This window comes from Aptenodytes forsteri, unplaced genomic scaffold, assembly GCF_000699145.1.
Source record: "Aptenodytes forsteri isolate BGI_AS27 unplaced genomic scaffold, ASM69914v1 Scaffold267, whole genome shotgun sequence".
In the NCBI taxonomy this organism is placed as follows: Eukaryota; Metazoa; Chordata; class Aves; order Sphenisciformes; family Spheniscidae; genus Aptenodytes; species Aptenodytes forsteri.
The window spans coordinates 3,708,663-3,727,186 of NW_008794173.1; the positions used below are offsets into that span (position 1 = coordinate 3,708,663).

The 18,524-nt window shown below is 39.6% G+C and overlaps 1 long non-coding RNA gene across 2 annotated transcripts in view; it reads right to left on the minus strand.

The window, feature by feature from the left end:
• LOC103902756 overlaps positions 1 to 18,524 on the minus strand; it is a 77,308-nt gene that overhangs the window by 34,580 nt on the left and 24,204 nt on the right. For both annotated transcript variants that reach the window (XR_657803.1, XR_657802.1), the window contains one exon: positions 16,342 to 16,400. This is a non-coding gene — a long non-coding RNA (uncharacterized LOC103902756). The remainder of the gene's footprint in view (positions 1 to 16,341; positions 16,401 to 18,524) is intronic.

Here is an 18,524-nt window from a genome sequence, read left to right on the forward strand (position 1 = left end):
AAAATGATCAGGGGGATGGAACACCTCTCCTATGGAGAAAGGCTGAGAGGGTTGGGGTTATTCAGCCTGGAGAGGAAAAGGCTTTGGGGAAACCTTATCGCAGCCTTTCAATACTTAAAGGAGGCTTATGAGAAAGATGGGGACAAACTTTTTAGCAGGGCCTGTTGCGACAGGACAAGGGGTAATGGTTTTAAACTAAAGGGGGGTAGACTTAGACTAGATATAAGGAAGACATTTTTTATGCTGAGGGTGGTGAAGCACTGGCCCAGGTTGCCCAGAGAGGTGGTGGATGCCCCATCCCTGGAAACATTCAAGGTCAGGTTGGATGGGGCTCTGCACAACCTGATCTAGCTAAAGATGACCCTGTTCATTGCAGGGGGAGTTGGACTAGATGACCTTTAAAAGTCCCTTCCAACCCAAACTATTCTATGATTCTATAAATATTCCAGTCTTTGTCCTGGGAATATCTAGCCCTGTGCCAAGAAGTTCTGACCCTTCTTGATTCATCTGATCAGTATGCTGAATTAAATCAACTGGAGCTAAGCAGTCCCTACAATTTATGCAAGCGAGAATATGGTATGGATAGGAAGAAAGAGGATGAGACTATCTTTTTCAGTGATTACTTGCAATTAGATCTGATTATGCTTAACAGTGACTCAGTTGACGCTTATCTAAAACCAGGCTGCCCCAGTTCTACCCTCTCTATGCCTCCAGCTGTGTGACTGTGCTCTGTCCCTTGCACCAGCAATTAGTTATAAAACTAATGAGTTCCTTGAACCAAGATAACAATCTCAGCATTATCATCAACTGCTGCTTAATTACAAGGTCACCAATTGAGTATTTTAGTTTTCTCCTCAGTCCTTAGGCTCCCCTAAAGGTAGTTTGTTCACTGTGACAGATACCCTAAAGAAAAATGCTTCCCTGAGAAAGAACCCTGGTGGAAGTATAAGGCCTGTCACCTGGCCAAACAACCCAATAAAACGTCTTTCTCTGCTGTTTAGTGGCTAAATTAGGAAGTCAGAGTGTTCTTATTTTCCAGCCTCGCATTAGAAGTAGCAAGACTTAATTTAAAGACATCTTGTTCAGTCAGAAACATCTAAATGGTCATTGATTGTTTTTCCTTTGTTGGATGTGTGAGTCTCTTTAAAAGCAGAAACTGTTTGTTATTTGTGCTCTGTCCCTGTTGCTAGACAGGCTACAGGGCTTGTGTCAACATTACTGGAACAAAAAATAAGAGTTTGAACAAGTCAAGCCTAAACTCTCACACTTCTGAGAACCAGGAGGCTTGCCACTGAATTGAAATGAAGTTTGGGGCCAGTCACTTTGCTTAGTTAGAAGCATCTGCAAGGACCCTGGAGAAGAATCACCCCAGAAAAATCCTCATATATGGACATTTCACAATAGCTGCACAGATTAGCTGCAGAGACCTGTAAAAGTCCCTTCCATTTTTATGGGCAGAAAAACATAATTATGCCAGCATCTTGGGAAGGTTGAAACCTAAGTCTCTCTGGAAGGTGCCTTCAGAAATGTTGCTCCCATCATTGGAATCTAAGAGCAAATTAAGTCCTCAAATGAATATGTTATACACAAGTAATTAGGTCCTCAAAGGAGAGAACATTAAGATAGTCATAGTATGCTATCCATTAGAACAGGACAGAAGTGTTAAGAGTTGTTTTCCATTCATAACAAGCATTTGTATAAACACACTTCCCATGCTGCTTGTGTTCCCTATTCCTTGAGACAGTACGCACAGGAGTAAGGTTAATGTTTTCACATAGCTATGCTGATTTCCCCTGACCGAAGGTTGGTATACAGTGTATAGACAAGGTGTCCACACAGACTCCTAACTCCTGGTCATTTTTCTAAATACCACTGCAGATCAGAAACTACGAGGTTGATCTACAGTAATACAGGTAAAAGGGACATTTACCCTTGAGTCACACACATCAACAGGCATCTGGCACTAGGGGCTCTCCTAGGCCCCTTTGCCTTCAACATCCCTTATGAAACAGACGACAATTCCAATGTCAGCTACCCACATCTGCATTACTTCAAGGCTTTCTCCGTCCCAAAGTGATGCATTTCTTCACAATTCCCTTGGTTTTTTTCCCATGCTAAAGCTTTTGTGAGTACATTTCAAGATGTCCCTATCTACAGTATTACCAGCTGTAACTCACAGCTGTCCACAACTGAACCAACCTCTTTACCATATATATGCTCCCTAGCATGCCCAGATGATTCTTATCACTTGTCATTTCAACCACACAATCCTAAAGATACACACCTGAGTCCCGAAGCAAGAACTGAGGAAGAAGCCAGAAGCAAGATTTTACTTCTGTGAAAGGCAGCTGGTCCCAGCTCCCACATTCCACTGATCCAGCAACCCCTGCTTTTGTCCCATCTCCTAAGCCTGGCAGCAGCCTAGCTCCTGCTGAGCTGAGAGACAATTCTTCCTTTCACTTCAAGTACTGCCTTGTGCAATCTTTGCTGTTTGGTGGGTCGTGAGCAAATATTAATTCTATTAATATCGACACATTTCGTAACTCAGAAATCAGTGCCTGCTATAAGTTACTGACTGTCGCTTTCTAATCCATTCTCTGAGCACCTCTGGTTTTAGCAGCAACAGAGCACGTGATACTGAACACTGCCAGCAGCTCACAGCTAATACAGCAAGAGATGCTGAGGTGTGTTTAACTTTCTTACCAAATGTTCTCAAGTTCTTGAAGTGCAAAAGAGTACTGTGCTGCAAATGCCAAGGCAGTTCTAGAGGAAAGCAGGACTCCTTTAAGAGTACTCAGGTTTTGGATAATTCAGTTTTTAGAATCCAAAGCTATGAGGATGCAGGAAATGAAAGCTTTTCTTTTGTGTCCTGGTGCTTTGCAACGTGATCCAAGTGCTGGAAGTGGAGATGATTGGGAATTTTCCTTTAAGAGTGCACTCCTGACCTGAACTGAAATGCTAGAGTAGAGATACCCTATGTCACCTGCCCGCCCCCTTAGCTTAGCTCCACTCAGTGAAGCTTAACTATGCCATTTTGTCCAGTGCTCCAGGACATACCATTTCACCTATGTTAAACATTAGGGGATGCATGCTTACACTTGAAAATCAGCCATTCTCTTCATTGGGTTTCACCCACACTAACTAGTGTTCTATGACCTACTACCTTTTGAGTAGGTCATAGAACTTCAGTCTTATCTGTGAACATGAACTTGAGCTGCTAATCTAAGTTAAAATCCCAATCATTCTGTCTTCACTACAAAGAACACAAATAGTTTGTAGTGGCCACTTACCCTAAGCCTTCCAGAACATCTCTGAAGCAACTGCTATTATTATTATTATTCACAAGGAAAAAAGTAAAGCCAGAATTACAGCGCAAGATCTTTTGACAACCAAACCCCATCTCCATCAACAGATCACAGCTGTTGCCAGGAGTGGTTGCTGTACCTTGAAATTCTTTTGTTTTTTTCAAAACAAAAAATTGTTCTGCAGCTTCTGGTCATAATGACCAATCTTGAGGAAACAAATTATATCCTCTACACATTTTTAGGGAGATATCAGATATGGGGTTTTAATACCTTAAAATCTCAAGTATATGTTCAAGGCCATGAGTTGGGTTCATATCTAGTATTACGAAAGCAATAGCATCACTACGTTTTGATGGTTTGCTGTTCTCAGAGTAATCAAACCAATTTCAGTCCAGTTTAGTCCACTGCAGTACAGGGACTTGTACTACTTGATTTCTTCACCAGCCTTCAGCTCAAATTTTATGCCCTCAGGTTTTATTTTTCCATTTTAAAAAAGTCATGAATATTCAGGAGTGTTTATAAAACAGAGTAAAATTTGGTTTTATATAGCACTTCTTGTACTTGGGCTACATGCTCTCCTTCTCCGAACAAATGATTCTGATTCTCACAGTGTGCTGGTGGAACAGTCATCGTGCATCTCGGAATGACTGCCTGGAAATCAGCCTATGTGTGAATTAATGTGAAAGCAGCTTTCTTCTGGTTTTTGCTTTCATTTTTTAAATGAATCAAGATTCTTCAAAGAAGAACAAGCAGAAAAGGTCAGGATGCAAATGAAGATGCTCTGTGTTACAAAGAAAAAATGTTTTTTTCTTAAAAGCTTGTGTTTTATTTAAATTAAATGAAATGAAAGAGGTAGTTTCAAATGAAATTACGACTAAGGCTTATAACAGTGTAGTTTAAAATGGTAAAAGTGAGAAGAAACCCACTTCTGCCATAAATATGGGAAACTCCAATTAGCCAGATCCTCAGCCAATCATACATGCTATTGGAAATATATTCTAATTATAGTAAAATGAGATACTAGCCTAGAGTTACAGTAAGAAACACCTTTTATGATTGTCTCTATTGCTGGCACAGGTAATATTTGCACATAATCTCACTTACACACAATTAACCAATTTACACATGTTAAATAGAAGCACATTGAAATTGGTTTCCTGGGGAAATCTGAGATTTACAGCAGGGCAAAGCTGAGCATGCATATTTGCACTCGTACACTTAAGAAGCTGTCTTATAAAATCTGGCATTAGAACAGAGGAATGTAAATCCTTTCTGGGTAAAGTCCAAGTCATATTTGGACTCACACAAATAATAACAGTACTGATGTCCCATTCACAAAAGCTCTCCTACAGTGCTTATAAACCTAGGGCTTCTGTATTTCATTCTCATGGCTTTGCTCAGCACCTCCTGACAGATGCAGCCCAGAGCAATAGGTGATTGGACATATTCCTTTGCTCTCCATCCATGTCCTCTTTGAGTCTGTACTAGCCAACGCTGAAATGTATTCCCTCTTCAGAGCTAGGAGAGGAGTGTCCCTACATCATTTGTATAGCTGCTTCCATGTCTACCAACTATCTTGTGCAGTACAGAAGGACATTGGGCAGCTGGGGTTACAGCAGGAGTAGTGTTCAACACAAAGAAAATTTGGTGAGAATAAGTACAGAAAAAGAGAGTGATGGTAACAAATATTTCTCCTAGTACATGTTTTCATTCTTAATTAAACCTCATGCATTTCAAAAGCTTTGCTTTCATGGCATATGGGTGAGCCAGGACATATCACGTTAACTGTAATTCTATGAACAGTCTGCCATTAGAACTAAGGCTGCTATCAGATTAAATGCCCGGTAAGGAGTATGTCCTGTGTGCCCAGATTGTGCATGTAAATCATGCCCAATACCCTGGCTCATGTGTTTTGAACTGTTGTCATTCTTCTGTGTTCTTGGGGTAGAAATGAGCATGTTTTTCTGATTTATGTTGATCATCTGCATGCCATATTTTCTTGTCACTTTTCTGGTTCCACAAAAGACATCCTGAATCCCAAATCAACAGACTAAATATCTTTCCGCGTCTATTTTACAGGCCAAACAGAGCACATGTGTTTTAGTTCCCATCTGTGCTTCCAAAGAAGTTGCTTTCCTGTGAGAATTAGGATGGGTAACCTATTCACTGCACTCCAGCTGAATTTGTTGCTGTGAGCTACTGCCAAAATATCTGTCTTGGAGGAAAAACAGATATTTAAAAGTATTATAAAGTACAGCTTTTGCTTTCCCAGAGGCTGTATCTTAGTAGTAGGTAAAATGTCACTCACTCATTTAGCAGTGAGTGACATTGTACAAGCCTTTTCCTTTCCATATATTATTAATCTGAGTTGTTCAGGAAAAAATATGCCTAATTTCAGGCATATTTTGACCTGTCAGAACCTGAGGTCCTGTACCTCCAGTGAAGAGGGAAGAATTATGAAATCTCAGCTAAGAATCCAAAATAAGAGTCTGAGTTCCTACTTACTTTTTTCCATTGACTTTAAAGGGTTCAGTATCCTAGCAGCACTAAATGTATGATGGTCTGAATTATTTATTACTTTCCTGAATTCAGACAACAAAGTGTGTAGTCTAAATATAGCTCGTAGACCCAGTCCTGGGATTTTAGCACCAAGCACCTATGGGAAATTATGCCATTTTTGTTCATATTGAGGAGTACGTTATTTTGGGAATAGCCCACCTGATTAGAGCAAAGGGATCAGAACACAACCCCATAATGCAGGTCTATATTAGGTAGCGATAAGTATAAATTCAACTTTATTTGTCCTCTGATCTTTATCTCATAAAAAGTGTTAATTAATTTTTAATCTATGGCAAATCTTAACTTAAAACTGAAGGCAATTACCCTCAGGAAACACTGGTTTTGGACATTGTTTTAACACACAAAGAAAACTCAGTAACCAGGCTTGTCAAGTTGCCTTGATGTTGCAGCACCAGAGGCTTTGTGGTCATTCTTACAAATGAGTTGTCCATCAGCCCTTGGCTAACAGTTCTGTATTTTGGGATTCATTTCACCACTAACTTCAGTTTAACTATTTAATCACATTAATTATAACTGCAGCAGAGCCAAAAGGCCATAACCAGGTTCAGTTGTGTTAGTCACTGTTCAGACACATAGTGAAATCAAGGTCTCCTTGGCCCTAGTTCATGACAAAGTGCACCAGATGCTGGAGGCAGATAGGGCAGGTTGGAGAAAGGAGGATAGGGTAGTCAAAGTTGGAGCATGTACAGCTAACTTATGTCTCAGCTGCAGAAAGCAATTCACAGCTCATGTTTCTACTACCTGCAGACCTTATCTATAAATATGTCTTCCAAATAGGCTGGAGCCAGGGACAATTAAACATTAAAAGTTGTGAGAAAACAAAAGTGTTATATTCCTGGAATTCTCATTCTGCATCTTGCACTTCTGCTAATTCTAAGGAAAGATTAAGTGCATGATAAATTTGAAGATTTAAATTCTCACTGGCATGCAATGAGTTTTAAGTTAAGATTTGCCATAGATTAAATTGTCTGGGCCTGGAGTGCACCAATAGGCATTAATGGCTCTTTAACTCTATTTAAGCTCAGCTCTGTGTTTCCCCTTCCCCCATGGGAAATGAACCTATGTTGGCTCATTGCTCATCTCATGAACTTTGAAACATCCTCAGACATATTTAATTATGTGTTTAATATGCTCTATATGTTTATATGCTCTTATATGTTCATACAGCACAAAAATACTCGCTTTGGAAGAAGTAGATCAGCAGGGCTATCTAGCCTGGGTACAGCGTGCCAATCTAACTATTCTGCTCTGGTTCTTGACTTGTTTTGTTCAAATCTAACTCAGAAATTTTTGAACAGTGCTCCATTGCTGTTTGTTGGGGTTTTTTTCCCCATTAGATTGCACATAAAGGAATATTTGATGCTTGAATCTAATCTGAAAACAACCTGTGATTAGAAAAAAAAATAAAAAATCCAATCCCATTCAGAACACCAGTCAATGCGCTTAATGAAAAACTATAAGCAGATTTTCTCAGGAAGATGACAATATTACTGATTTGCTGGTTTAATCTCTAAACAGGTATAGTGGACTGTTAAAGAACCTTTTTACAGATACCAGTCTGAAAGAACCAATTCAGTCATCCTTGTGAACTCTGCTGAGACTCAGGAAATACAGAAGGGCACTGAAAGCAGGAAAAAGCAATAATTTGCTGCAAAGAACAAAACTGAGTCTATTATTATATCTTTCTTGGCATGAGGTGCATTTCTAGAAAAGCTCACTGCAGTTTCAAGTTATATAGATACCTCTTATTCCATGCCTGTAGATAATTCAGAGAAATACTGGCTCAAACCTCTTTGGAGGCTCAGCACTGAAAATTACATCTGTTGATATCCGAAAGCAAAATAAAAAATAAAATAGGAAGGGAAGGATGGAGCTATCATAGGTAGCCATATATCAGAAACTTATTTATTTATATTTAGGTGATGGAAATACCCTTTCAGCTTGAGTGGATGTGATGCTTACAGACATTTGGAGGTTACTGTTGCCCACCTGTTTGCTACCTTTCCCTAAAAGTTACTGCCTCTCCAGTAGAGCTGCTTTGTAGTCATCTGTGCGCCCTTCTCCCACATCAGCACAAAGCCAATGAGTAATTCAGCTATTTTCATTGGTACTGAGAGTCTAACTGTTACTCTACAATCACATCCCTGTGAAATTTTAATGGGCCTATCACTTGTGAACCAAGTATTAATCCTTAGCTTCCATGTATGGTTACATGTTTGGGAAGTATTTTGAGATTTTGAAATTATAAACTGTAAATTATTGCAAAGTGTCTTAATATTCCCAAACTATGCTAAATATATTTATTTTGGTAGTACTTTTTAAGTGGTATGTTGTGCTAAGTGCTCAATGATTAAATATTAAATACACATTCACAAGTCTCAGGTTGAGCCCATTGAATGGAGGCACAATTCGACTCTATTCTGCCAGATAGGAGTTGCATTACAGCTTAACATCCAGGATTGCTAAATCCCTTTACTTGGTAACGAGAACCATGTAACATTGCACATACTCATTAAGAATGTAGCATAGTTGAATGTCCTCTTAATAGTAATCTGAGAAACATGTTTTAAATGGTAAGGTGTGGTTAAATTCACATTTAACTGCCATTTTAATTATTTTGCATTTTATTAATTGCTCACACATTGATTCAAATTTAATTATTACTGTTTGGATGAACCTAATAATTAATGCCTGCTTAATGGTCTTGCCTGATGATTGTGACCTGCTGGCCATTCTGCATGCTCCCGTTTTGAGTGAATTAAAACCAGGCCTTTCTTATAAGGTGCATAATTTGTGAGAATAACCTTTGCATGGTTTTGTTTTCACATTGTAGGTCTGTGTGTTCCCTCATCAGCCTGCTCAGTTATTATGTTTTTACAGCCAGGAAGCTATTCTGTGGTCACCCTTTGATGCTTGTACTGCCTGTTTGCCTTAGTTTTCATGTTCACTGAGGAATTACTGTGATGCCCACAGAAACCAAGATCAAGGTTGACCTGTCTGGTGATTCTCTCTCCTTCACAGTTCAAGGGGAGGTTGATAAAAGCAAGTCCTCAAGGAGTAAAACCAGCATATGGTCCTTTTCAGCTTGTTGGAGTACAGGCAGGCCAGTCACTGGGCCTGCAATGATTAGAGCAGCTGGAAAGGTAGAGAATTACTCTCATCTGGTGGAAGCAGCAAACCGGGAAATGTCAGGTTTCTGTTTACATGTTCCTCCTAAAGCACTCAGATGAGAGACTGGAAGCTAGGCTGTTTGTAAGAGCAGTAAATCCTGCCAGGTACTGTTTTGCTTTGCAACAGCTAAGTTTTCTATGTAAGTCTAAGATTGTTGCTGCTGAAACTCCAGAGAACCCAAATTATCAGGCAATGAGGAGGAAACCGATTATGGAAATGAGGAAAGCAAAAACAACTAGCACAAGGATCCTTTCCAGGCTGATTAATGACTTGTAGCAATTACTCACTTCGTACAAATGCTCACAGGATGTTAGAAGTGAATATTTTGTAGTTCTATCAGATTTCAGATAAGCAACTGCTGTATTCTACAGGCAGGAAATAAACCCTCAAGCTTGAGTTGAAAGTAAACTAGATATTTGAATAAAAGATGTTACTCCTATTTTGCTGCAATGGAGATGTACAGGCAAAGGGACTTTGCTGGATGATGCTGGACAAATAGCAGCATCATTAACAGGTATAATTTTGTTTCAACTAACTTATGGGTCTGATCCCAACCTTAGACTGGGCAGAACCAGCACTTCCTGCATAAGTCCTGATGAAGGACTGCTAAATGAGACTCCGTGTGCCTCCAAAGAGGGTCTGATTTGTCTATTGAACTATTTTACATCAGTGTGGCACCAGTGTCTCTCCTGATGCTCTAGAGTGAGTGTGACAAGGACAGCCCAATAAACACTGCTAAAAGATAGTCAACCTAATTTCTAACACTGGTTATTCCCAGTATTTACTTCTAAAGGAGAAAAATGCAGCTAACTTAGTATACGTGCTATACAGCCTCTGCCAGCAACTGTGTCAAAGAAAGACCCTTCATGTTTCTGCATTTTCAAGCTTTTCTTGCACTTTTTGTCCCCATTTGAACTACTTCTGAGACACCCAAAGAAGTGTCTTGAGTGACTGAAGCCTGAGAAGCGTAGATACCAACCAGAAGTTGATCATTTCCCTGCAATGTCAGTACAGTCAGGTCTCACAGCTGACACTGAGGGATTCCATGGAGTCTTCTGAGCTGTTCTTTCATCACTGCTAAATTTTCTCACTCTAGATTTCAGTTTTCCTGAAACTTCAATCAAAACTTTAGTTTCATTTAATCTGATTCCTCAAAGCAAAACATTTCTTACTATGTTCATCTTTCCCTGAACAAAGAAATGCTTCTAGAGCTCTAACAAATTTGAAATTGGAATCCGAGTACTGTGATCATTTAGGTAGCTTATTGCCATATGGCTGACTAGTGTCTTTTGCAGCCAGAGTTTGACTTCAGAGCTGGAATGCAAGGAGATAGGAGGCAAAAGGGAAGGAAGAGGAGGTATACAGAGAAAGGCAGAGAAAAGGGAGAGTCACAGCTGGGAGGAGCTTTGATGGCACTCAAAAGAGCACAGCTGTATCTTGCGATGTTCAATTTGGGATCATGCATTTCATTTCTAATACAGCCCCAAAGGTAATTACTCAATTTCTCTTTTACTGCAGTTCTCACAATCTCACATTATTTTACTGCTCTTTCTGATATTGACTGATACCAGACCCACAGGAGCAGCTGAAACATTCGGGTCAATGCCAACTCAGCCCTGTTACAACCTATGGCTTGTCTTGCTTAGAGATTTTAATAAAAAATAAAACAGAACAGCTCCCCAGGAATGAAAAGCACATCTGGATAGAAAATTTTCAGCATCATCTGGATGCTGAAAATTTAATAATATAAGGACAATATTAATCTATACCAGCTAAAGATGATATAATGGATATAGCTCCCATTTGCTTCACTGGGCTCTGAACAGCATAGCAGCGCTGGCAAGTACAATCCTCTGAGAAGTACCTCGTTAGCTCTGTCAGCTTGCCACAGCCACTACAGACCAAATCCTGGAAAGCAATGCCATTGAACAGAGGAGTTGCTGTTGTCTACCAGATAGGAAATTTACTCCAGACTGAACCAGAAACAATTAATAGACTATTTCCTATTCATAAGCAAAAAACCCAAAAAAACCCTAGACTTCTAGCCTCATGCTATTTAATCTTTATCTTAATTTTTTAAAAAATTAAGTAAATTCATCTACAATATAACTCAATTGAAATTATTGCCTCAACCCCAATCTTGATTCAGTCTTGAACCTGAAATCAAGGGAGTTTTGACAGGGAGAAATTTGGTCCTGCTGGGCTATCAAACATTGCTGGTGCCAGTTTAAAATAGAGGATTTACCAACTGCTGTAGCATCCACTGAACACGCTTAAATGAGATTTCTTTGTGAGGAAACTTATTCCACAGTCTTCTAAACTTCACAAAACTGTTACTTTTTAACATTACTATAAAGAAACTTTCTTTTGAGACTAGACATCAACTTCATTTGATTTTTTTTTTCTCCCTGTATTGCAGCAAAAATAATAGGCAGTCACTTCATGAGTCATTTGTTTATCTCAGTGCCTTTGAAGCATGGATGTGATCAAGGATATTAACATGTTTTCTGAAGCAGAAAAACATTAAATAACCAAAGACCTTTAGCAACCTCTAGCGATATCAAATAAGATGATACAGTATCACTCATTTAACTTGATCTTTTCACTTGGGTTTCCAGGAGATAGCACCTAAATTCTGCTAAAATCACAGACTTATTCTAGATCTGTACTACTTCAAGGGCTGAAGTTGATTCACATGCTATAGTAGGGCTCTGCTTCCACTCTCACACCCAGAAAGAGAGGAGAGTTGTCAGACATACCTGGCACCTAGAGGCTGCCACTCATATATTGTCAGATCTTCAAAGACAAAAGTGCCCAAGACAAAGACTACTTCAGCAAACCCGGCTACTTCATTTGTGTCTAAATGGGAACGACAAACCTTTGAAAATTTCATCACATAACTGTCAATTCATGGTCATGAATTTTTTGTTAATTTTTTATGTTGTCAATTTGCCAGGCAGTTGAGAACTCCGAACACCAGAATTTAGTGGTAACAAAACTGTTGTAGTCCTGCAGACTGCTAAATTATTATACTAGGAAGGTCCAAACAATAACACCATGTAATCAGGATTCTGAAGCAGAAGTCCAAATAAGCCATGATTTATTGTGTAATCAGACACTGTTTTACCTCATAAGGTCCCCAAACTCTCTACTACTATAGATCACTGACATTGTAATTAAGTGGTCTGCAGCTACCAGAGGCTAAAAGGACTTAATAACCTTGCAATTTAAGTCCGCTAAAGAATGAGCACATTGCACCTGGCTTGACTTGCAAAACTGGCTTCTTTATACAAGCCAGGAAAAGGACTTGCTAACTCAGAGCCAGCTTTACCAATAGTTCAGAGCTCCTCTGTATCTACTGCTGTACTGGGTCTGGCTGGGATGGATTTAACACAAGTAACTAAGCAGTCTGCTGTGTCCAAGTGCTCAGAAAGTGCCAACTGCAAGACTCCCCTCTCTTGATCTGATGTCATTTTACATATATGCTGTATGAAACTCCCTATGTAAGACCAAGTTAAAGTCTACTCTCTGGGCTAACAGCAGTTGACAAATTCTAGCCCCCAATACAATGGATGTTAAGCTTTGCTTCTGGAAGGCAAAATCCACATTGTCTGTCATCAACACTGGTGGTCTAGCAGTTTAAGTGGGGAATTTCACTTTTTCTTGGGACTCCTGCACACTTTTTAAGTTAGGCACCCATCTCACACTACAGACAGGAGGCAGAAATGCAAAATGTAAATGCGTTTAAGCAGCTCTCTGCAAGATCATCTCTGTTCTTAAATCTACACAAGGTCTTATACCAGTCTTTACCCAGGAGCCTTAGACAACCTTTTTACTATTGGAAAACCTCTGGCAGACCCTGAACCTGTGGTGATGTGCTTATAGGCAGAAACGATGAGGGATGTACAGAACTCTTTATTCTGCAGAATTTTCTAAACATCTCATGCTTAGCTAGATCAGAGTTACTCCTGTCTGTCAGAGAGGTGACAAAGGCATACATAACTAAGGCCAGGGCAGTGTGCTGAGTTGAAGTCTCCAGATTCTTTTCACAGCACCATGTTAAAGAGCCCCTGAACCATCACTGATAGAAGCAAACTTCAGCTGGAGATGTCAAATACTTAATATAACCCAGTTCCAGCTGAACTATGTAACATACTCACAGATGTGGGTATCATTAACTTACTATCAATTTAGCAGTGGTTTTCAGTTCCCCATTACAGGCTGTATTGACCAATGCTATGTACCTTCAAGTAAAGAAAACTGCTACATGCCTCCGTTCTTCCTATGCAAGTATGTGTTTATACAACTACTTTGCTCAGTACCTGGCCCTGTACAGAACGGAATGTGATTCTAATGAAGATGGAGTTACTGGTTTTCAATAAAAGCACAAGTAGTTGTAAAAGGTCAGTAAGATTTACTCTGGTGTTGCCTTAGAGATCATTTGTTATTCAAATGACAAAGGTACTATGTTTACAAAGTACAGTGTGATCAATGGCACTACCTGTTTATCAGGCAATTCTTGGCATTTCTGTAATTTCTCCATGCAGTAAGACTTGAGCTTCACTTACTCAACATGAGCAGCGGAGGCTCAGAAATAATCACAGATTATTGCTGAGACCTTCCAGAAAGTATTTCAAAAAGAGTCTATCAGCTTCTTGTTCTTGATGAGCCATTTCAAATGTCAAAATGTTGGGTCACATTTTTCAATAATAACTACAAAAATATAATATTATGAAAATTTTAACTCTGCATCTTCCATGACAGCCTCTGAATCAGAATCATGGAAATGCACATCTAAAAAGGACTTCTAAGAATACTTTTTTACTTTTTGAGGTTGCTTTACCTTTTCTGTAGTTTTTAGATCTATAAGCATTTTCTAGGTGACCTATAGATCATCACAGAGCAAATTTAACAAAAGGCTTGCTTTCATTAATGACCTTTTACTCATCCCTTTGAAGTCATTCCAAACCCTGCATTGTCTTGTACCACAAGTTGAAAATCACTGATGCATTACAGCTATGTCTACATTCAAGGATTTGAAGACCATCACCAGCCATTCCAGGAGTGCATTCTAGAATTCCATCATATCATTTAGGTGCCAATGTAGAACATTTCAAATCTGATAGCAGCTATAGACAAGGAAAGAATGAAATCTGGAGGAGAAAACTGTTTATTAAAGTCATCAGTGGTTTGTAGAAAGAATCCTGTGAAATTGCTCATTTAACAGGATGTTACATCATTGTTTATGAACCAAGAAAAGTGTTCATATCACAAACAGTCACACCAAAGCTTCACTGGAGTCTAATCAAACACAACTTTTCTATTTACCATTCTCCTGACTTAAATTTGCATGCCAGGCCCACTGGGCTTGGTGAATTCTACTTGCTTCCTAAAAAAAAACCCAACTATTAACAACGCTTTTGACTTCTCTTGTCACCATCTGAGACTTTCAAAGCACATCACAAGCATCAAAAGTCACTGTATTGTATCACTATCGCTTATTTGTGGACAGGGAACACAAAACTCAGGTATTTAAGGGTCTACCTAATTTCAGTTACCTTCTATGAAAAGTCTGACTCTGAGTTTAACTACAGTTGGATTTCTGCCTTAATGCACCAAGAGTCACAGAGCAATTCAATGGGAGAGACAGAAATAGAATACAGCTGTCCCAATTCCCAGACTCCATTCTAACCAATGACCATGTGGCCTCCCAGCTTGGTGCTTACAAAAATACACCAGCTGCTGTAGTTTGCATCTGCAAACTATTCTCTAACTCCTTTTAAATGTACCTTTGTTCATATTCAGGCTCAGCCGAAAAGGCCTGGGGGGAAGGGAGTGACAGAAGAGTTGAGAAGCATATAGACTTTGTGCCTCACGGTTTTCTCAGCAGAAGCAGGTATCAAATGACTCAAGGAACTTTTACTCCAGTGCTACATGTTCATTCACTCAGCTTCCCTTGGGACACAGAGAGTGTGCCAGCTGGGCAGATGTGAAGAGGAAGCCACAAGAAGATCACAGAAGCCATTTCTAAAAGCCAGTACTACTCCTGGTCTCAGCATATACCTCACTGGTCACACATGTGCCTTTATTGTCCCATAAAGCATGACGTCCAATATTTGGCCTATAGAACAGCTTTAATTATAATCTCTGCCCCCAAATGGCAGCTGAATGCCCACTGATTCTCACTTCATGCTGTTTGCTTGTAAACAAACCCATTAAGCACCAGTGGAGAAGTCTATTGTTATTACAATGACTATGAAAGTTATAAAGATGCAAATTACATAAAGGTCTTTGTTGTTATGTAGCTAGCAGTTCAATATGAAAATCATCTTACTTGGACAACTGGTTGTGGGGATCTTCTCCCCCCTCCCCCAAGTCTCTCTGTTGTGCACCAAGCTTCATCTAAATGACTATGAGTGATGGGCAGGGGAACAGTTCTAAACCAAGTACTCTATGAACTTTCCTCATATTAACCAGGTAATTCACTCAACCCTCCAAAGAAGGGACTTGTTGACCTATTGTGCTCTACGCAATGTGCACATCTCAGCACTGTATTAGATCTCTGGTGGCTTCTGTGGTTAGCCAAGTACAAGCTGTAGCGTTTCCCAGTTGATTTCTAGTCACTAATCCATACCTTTCATACAGTGAAGGCTTGGATTTTAAGTAATAGCTTCCAGTTTCACTGGCGCCATTCGTGACGGGTGCAAGTGACAGAAATAAAAAGCTCCTAACTATTCTCTTTGCCCCATGCTTTGCAGACACAGTGGGACCAATGGACAGTACCAGAAACTGTAAACTGTATCACTACCATTTGCGAAGACCTTCCCATAAATGGTCCATGCTGGAATCGGAGGGCAAAAACTTCAGTTGTCTTCATCGTACTGGTAATGCCAAGTGACCAGCTTTCTTATAAGCCTGTCCTTACAAGGGGGAAGAAATCCTTGCCAGGATAAAATGACTGTCTCTTCCAAGTCCTTTTGAAACACTGCAGCAAAGCTTACAAATCCACTGTAACCTAGCCCTGATTAGCTTGATGATGATCTACAGCTACCAAAACTCTTGAAATATGATATTTATGCCCAACACAACTGACGTGATTACTCCATCCTCTCACTTGCTCAATCATTTCATACCCCTACACGTGTATGTACATATGTATGGTAGGTGTAGGTGTATGTATATACACAAGTGTAGGTGCATATGTAGGTGTATGTATATACACCTACAATTCATTCTAACTCTCTTGGGATGGACAGTTTCAATTTTACTTCTGTATAGTACTTACCGTAATGGGATTCTGATCTTCACTGTTGCTGCGGTACAGAACTCTTAAAAACCAGTAGCCTAAAAGATAAAAAGACTAATATTACTGCAGGAAGAATAACACATAGTGAGCAAATTTAAGCCCTCACAAAATGAGCAGACAAAATAACTTAGTAACTACTAAGAACAATAAAGTCACTAGAAAAAAGTCAGGAACAGTTCATTAGCAAAAAACACACACGTAATGCATATGCATACTCACAGGCACACAGAAACAATAGAGGGGAAGGGAGCAATACTTGAACTAACTGTTACCTATTTCAAGCAGATCAGCTGATATGACTGGTACCTGAAATTAACTTTGTTAGTAACACCAGATCCCTGTTCAAAATTCCTCTCTACATCTGATTCCAGGTTGCACCTCCATTAAGAATAGCTGCTCTTGGATGTTGTGTATAGGTAGGCACAAATGCAGCTGCCTTGCTGTTGTGGTCCTGCCACTGGCCCCATTTCCCTTTCTCCTCAGACCAACATAGACAACTTGAAGGCAAATCACATTTGCACTGCATCTTTAAAGCAAGGCTTGAGGTCACTTTACTGAATAACCTATAAAAATGAAAAGCTGTCTTTTACAGCAATTGAAAGCAACAATAAGAAATAAAATTCTTTCATTTTAGAAGCTGCTATAGAAATGTCTGAATTTCAAGAGGAAGATGTTCTACAGTCAGCCACAAGGGCCACTTCTGGAACTTTTAATCCTGCTTTTACTCCATCTTCTTATTTGTGCTCCCACTGTGGTCTCTGATCTCTAACCACTGGGCATGCATTATGTATATCAAGCCTTCAGGAGCTTCTGAGCCTTGTATCTCTGACATCTGAACAAGCAGGGACTGGCAGGTGGGATTTTCAAATACGCTCTGTGCTGATTGCTGTGCTGATTGCTGCCAGTGAACTTGACAGGAGAACCAGCTGCAAGCTGAGGATTGGTGACTTTAAAATCCAAACCAGCATTTTCAAGCACTTTGTGCCAAACACTAAATCTCTTATCAACTCTTCTCTCACTCACAAATTTGCTCCCTTTCACAACCAATTATGGCTTCTCTATCATAATTAGGATGTGTTAGCAGCAAATGTAAAGGAACAGCACAGAGGAAACAAATTAGCATGTTACTCCTATGGGAAGTAGTGACCTGCTATTTACAAACCTCCAACTGACTTTGCGAGTTACTTGACAGTGTGAATCAGACTTACTTCTTAAAAGGAAGCTGCATGTCCACCATTTCTATCACACCAAATCAAACTTCCCTGAGTCTCTTCTTGCTACATCATGAAACTCACCCTAGCTTAAAAACAGTACTTTGGCAAGGTATACTGAGCTGTAAATTTGCTTTGTCCAATGACTAATTCCCAGTTGGAAGTGAACAAGAATCTCGAGTGCTGTCATTAGCAGCTGTGAAAAAACAACAGGCTGGGCAGCTGGGTTATTTTGGTGCCTGGAGGCATAGGGTCTTGCTTGTTTCATTAAGTGACATTATTTGGTTTGAAAGATCCTGGACTGTGCCTGAAACAAGAGACAGGGCACAATGATACTCTTTCTGAAGATGGCCACTTTCTTCCCAAATCACAGGGTTCTCTTGACTAGAAAACTATAGAAATGACCCTGCATAAACATTGCGGAGATAATTACAAAATAAAGAAACATTACAGTGAATCCACTGACATCTTTAATTCCAAACTGCCACCATCCCAGAAGGAACAAACTGTGAGTTAGACTGACTCTTAAGTATACAATTAAGCCTGTCAAGTTCTGACTCCGTAATATGCTGTTTAATATTGAAAAGTCTGTCAGTAAACCAGTATGTGGGATTAATGTCATAATGCTTTGGTTTTGCTTCCTCATGAAACTATAGAACAATTTAGCTGATATGAGTAACATGTTATTTATACTCCTTTTGGCAAGAGTTTTAATGCTATGTGGGATACTCCCCTTTCCCTCTAATATAATAGCCTTCCCTGGCCTTTATGGATTTAAATTGGTGAGGGGAGCTGTGTGCGTTCCATGTGGAATTTACTCAGTAATTCTATTAAGAGCTTCCCTGCACAGGAATTAATGTTCTCATCTCATTCAATACTCGTCCTATTCATTATTTAAAACAGAAGACCTAATCTCTCCCTGCACTAAGTTTCCTCAAAGGATTTTCTATT